Source organism: Arachis ipaensis, chromosome B7, assembly GCF_059453495.1.
Source record: "Arachis ipaensis isolate K30076 ecotype BB chromosome B7, ASM5945349v1, whole genome shotgun sequence".
In the NCBI taxonomy this organism is placed as follows: domain Eukaryota; kingdom Viridiplantae; phylum Streptophyta; class Magnoliopsida; order Fabales; family Fabaceae; genus Arachis; species Arachis ipaensis.
The window spans coordinates 56,207,501-56,212,500 of record NC_142442.1 but is presented as its reverse complement, the minus strand read 5'-3'; positions in this window follow the sequence as shown (position 1 = coordinate 56,212,500).

Genomic DNA, 5,000 nt, shown 5'->3' with positions numbered 1-5,000 from the left:
GGTTCCCTCAAAATTTCACGAAAAATGCACGAGCCAATTCTGAGATATGAAAATTTGGCTCCTCCGTTGCAACGCTCCGAGCCATCGTTGCAACGGCGGGTGCCTCCGTGGGGGGCGGGGGAGCCCGGCGGCACACCACAACCACAACGTGCTTGCTAGTGTGCCTAGGGGATGGCAAGGCAACGTGCATCTGGCTGGCATTGCGCCCAGCAAGCCTTTGGGCAACTCGAGTTTCAGCATCACGACTCCCCTCCCCCCTATAATAGGCTGCCGAGCCATTACCAAAGTGCCACGGGTAGACGTCCTTTTCCGTGAGGAGACATACTAAAGGAAAGTGCTCTAGAGGTCGAATTTTGACGCCGTTTTTTGCAACAACCTCTAGAAAAATAAGAACTTTCCATCCTCCAAATTTGGTGAATTTACACCGTGCCGATTTTTTTTGACGATTTTTTTACCGCCCGGAATGCCGGAAATTCAAAAAAAATGAAAAACGGAGCAAACCTGCGATTTTTGACCTGGATTTTTTTGTGCAGCCTTCACATAATATTACCAAGGTTCCCTCAAAATTTCACGAAAAATGCACGAGCCAATTCTGAGATATGAAAATTTGGCTCCTCCGTTGCAACGCTCCGAGCCATCGTTGCAACGGCGGGTGCCTCCGTGGGGGGCGGGGGAGCCCGGCGGCACACCACAACCACAACGTGCTTGCTAGTGTGCCTAGGGGATGGCAAGGCAACGTGCATCTTGCTGGCATTGCGCCCAGCAAGCCTTTGGGCAACTCGAGTTTCAGCATCACGACACCCCTCCCCCCTATAATAGGCTGCCGAGCCATTACCAAAGTGCCACGGGTAGACGTCCTTTTCCGTGAGGAGACATACTAAAGGAAAGTGCTCTAGAGGTCGAATTTTGACGCCGTTTTTTGCAACAACCTCTAGAAAAATAAGATCTTTCCATCCTCCAAATTTGGTGAATTTACACCGTGCCGATTTTTTTTGACGATTTTTTTACCGCCCGGAATGCCGGAAATTCAAAAAAAATGAAAAACGGAGCAAACCTGCGATTTTTGACCTGGATTTTTTTGTGCAGCCTTCACATAATATTACCAAGGTTCCCTCAAAATTTCACGAAAAATGCACGAGCCAATTCTGAGATATGAAAATTTGGCTCCTCCGTTGCAACGCTCCGAGCCATCGTTGCAACGGCGGGTGCCTCCGTGGGGGGCGGGGGAGCCCGGCGGCACACCACAACCACAACGTGCTTGCTAGTGTGCCTAGGGGATGGCAAGGCAACGTGCATCTTGCTGGCATTGCGCCCAGCAAGCCTTTGGGCAACTCGAGTTTCAGCATCACGACACCCCTCCCCCCTATAATAGGCTGCCGAGCCATTACCAAAGTGCCACGGGTAGACGTCCTTTTCCGTGAGGAGACATACTCAAGGAAAGTGCTCTAGAGGTCGAATTTTGACGCCGTTTTTTGCAACAACCTCTAGAAAAATAAGATCTTTCCATCCCCCAAATTTGGTGAATTTACACCGTGCCGATTTTTTTTGCCGATTTTTTTACCGCCCGGAAAGCCGGAAATTCAAAAAAAATGAAAAACGGAGCAAACGTGGGATTTTTGACCTGGATTTTTTTGTGCAGCCTTCACATAATATTACCAAGGTTCCCTCAAAATTTCACGAAAAATGCACGAGCCAATTCTGAGATATGAAAATTTGGCTCCTCCGTTGCAACGCTCCGAGCCATCGTTGCAACGGCGGGTGCCTCCGTGGGGGGCGGGGGAGCCCGGCGGCACACCACAACCACAACGTGCTTGCTAGTGTGCCTAGGGGATGGCAAGGCAACGTGCATCTGGCTGGCATTGCGCCCAGCAAGCCTTTGGGCAACTCGAGTTTCAGCATCACGACTCCCCTCCCCCCTATAATAGGCTGCCGAGCCATTACCAAAGTGCCACGGGTAGACGTCCTTTTCCGTGAGGAGACATACTAAAGGAAAGTGCTCTAGAGGTCGAATTTTGACGCCGTTTTTTGCAACAACCTCTAGAAAAATAAGAACTTTCCATCCTCCAAATTTGGTGAATTTACACCGTGCCGATTTTTTTTGACGATTTTTTTACCGCCCGGAATGCCGGAAATTCAAAAAAAATGAAAAACGGAGCAAACCTGCGATTTTTGACCTGGATTTTTTTGTGCAGCCTTCACATAATATTACCAAGGTTCCCTCAAAATTTCACGAAAAATGCACGAGCCAATTCTGAGATATGAAAATTTGGCTCCTCCGTTGCAACGCTCCGAGCCATCGTTGCAACGGCGGGTGCCTCCGTGGGGGGCGGGGGAGCCCGGCGGCACACCACAACCACAACGTGCTTGCTAGTGTGCCTAGGGGATGGCAAGGCAACGTGCATCTTGCTGGCATTGCGCCCAGCAAGCCTTTGGGCAACTCGAGTTTCAGCATCACGACACCCCTCCCCCCTATAATAGGCTGCCGAGCCATTACCAAAGTGCCACGGGTAGACGTCCTTTTCCGTGAGGAGACATACTAAAGGAAAGTGCTCTAGAGGTCGAATTTTGACGCCGTTTTTTGCAACAACCTCTAGAAAAATAAGATCTTTCCATCCTCCAAATTTGGTGAATTTACACCGTGCCGATTTTTTTTGACGATTTTTTTACCGCCCGGAATGCCGGAAATTCAAAAAAAATGAAAAACGGAGCAAACCTGCGATTTTTGACCTGGATTTTTTTGTGCAGCCTTCACATAATATTACCAAGGTTCCCTCAAAATTTCACGAAAAATGCACGAGCCAATTCTGAGATATGAAAATTTGGCTCCTCCGTTGCAACGCTCCGAGCCATCGTTGCAACGGCGGGTGCCTCCGTGGGGGGCGGGGGAGCCCGGCGGCACACCACAACCACAACGTGCTTGCTAGTGTGCCTAGGGGATGGCAAGGCAACGTGCATCTTGCTGGCATTGCGCCCAGCAAGCCTTTGGGCAACTCGAGTTTCAGCATCACGACACCCCTCCCCCCTATAATAGGCTGCCGAGCCATTACCAAAGTGCCACGGGTAGACGTCCTTTTCCGTGAGGAGACATACTAAAGGAAAGTGCTCTAGAGGTCGAATTTTGACGCCGTTTTTTGCAACAACCTCTAGAAAAATAAGAACTTTCCATCCTCCAAATTTGGTGAATTTACACCGTGCCGATTTTTTTTGACGATTTTTTTACCGCCCGGAATGCCGGAAATTCAAAAAAAATGAAAAACGGAGCAAACCTGCGATTTTTGACCTGGATTTTTTTGTGCAGCCTTCACATAATATTACCAAGGTTCCCTCAAAATTTCACGAAAAATGCACGAGCCAATTCTGAGATATGAAAATTTGGCTCCTCCGTTGCAACGCTCCGAGCCATCGTTGCAACGGCGGGTGCCTCCGTGGGGGGCGGGGGAGCCCGGCGGCACACCACAACCACAACGTGCTTGCTAGTGTGCCTAGGGGATGGCAAGGCAACGTGCATCTTGCTGGCATTGCGCCCAGCAAGCCTTTGGGCAACTCGAGTTTCAGCATCACGACACCCCTCCCCCCTATAATAGGCTGCCGAGCCATTACCAAAGTGCCACGGGTAGACGTCCTTTTCCGTGAGGAGACATACTCAAGGAAAGTGCTCTAGAGGTCGAATTTTGACGCCGTTTTTTGCAACAACCTCTAGAAAAATAAGATCTTTCCATCCCCCAAATTTGGTGAATTTACACCGTGCCGATTTTTTTTGCCGATTTTTTTACCGCCCGGAAAGCCGGAAATTCAAAAAAAATGAAAAACGGAGCAAACGTGGGATTTTTGACCTGGATTTTTTTGTGCAGCCTTCACATAATATTACCAAGGTTCCCTCAAAATTTTAGAAAAAATGCACGAGCCAATTATGAGATATGAAAATTTGGCTCCTCCGTTGCAACGCTCCGAGCCATCGTTGCAACGGCGGGTGCCTCCGTTGCAACGAAACCAGCCAACGATGCACCTAACCCAGCATCCGTTGCAACGCACCTTGCCTCCGTTGCAACGCGCCCAGCCAACGTTGCACCGTCCCCTGCCTCCGTTGCAACGCGCCCAGCCAACGTTGCAACGCGCCCTGCCTCCGTTGCAACGTCACCAGCATCCGTTGCAACGCGCCCTGCCTCTGTTGCAACGCGCACGGCCAACGTTGCACCGACCCTAGCATCCGTTGCACTGCCCCCAGCCAACGTTGCAACGCGCCCAGCCAACGTTGCAACGCGCCCTGCCTCCGTTGCAACGTCACCAGCAACCGTGGCAACGCGACCTGCCTCCGTTGCGACGCCCCCAGCCAACGTTGCAACGCGCCCTGCCTCCGTTGCAACGTCACCAGCATCCGTTGCAACGCTCCCAGCCAACGTTGCAACGCGCCCTGCCTCCGTTGCAACGTCACCAGCAACCGTGGCAACGCGACCTGCCTCCGTTGCAACGCCCCCAGCCAACGTTGCAACGCGCCCTGCCTCCGTTGCAACGTCACCAGCATCCGTTGCAACGCGCCCTGCCTCCGTTGCAACGTCACCAGCCAACGTTGCAACGCGCTCGGCATCCGTTGCAACGCCCCCAGCCAACGTTGCAATGCCCCCAGCTTCCGTTGCAACGATCCCAGCATCCGTTGCAAAGCGACCTGCCTCCGTTGCAACGTCACCGGCCAACGTTGCAACGCACCCTGCCTCCGTTGCAACGCCCCCAGCCAACGTTGCAACGCCCCCAGCCAACGTTGCGACGCGCCCTGCCTCCGTTGCAACGTCCCCAGCATCCGTTGCAACGCCCCCAGCCAACGTCGCAACGCGACCTGCCTCCGCTGCAACGCCCCCAGCCAACGTTGCAACGCGCGCAGCATCCGTTGCAACGACCCCAGCATCCGTTGCAACGCGACCTGCCTCCGCTGCAACGCCCCCAGCTTCCGCTGCAACGCCCCCAGCTTCCGTTGCAACGTCACCAGCATCCGTTGCAGCGCGCAC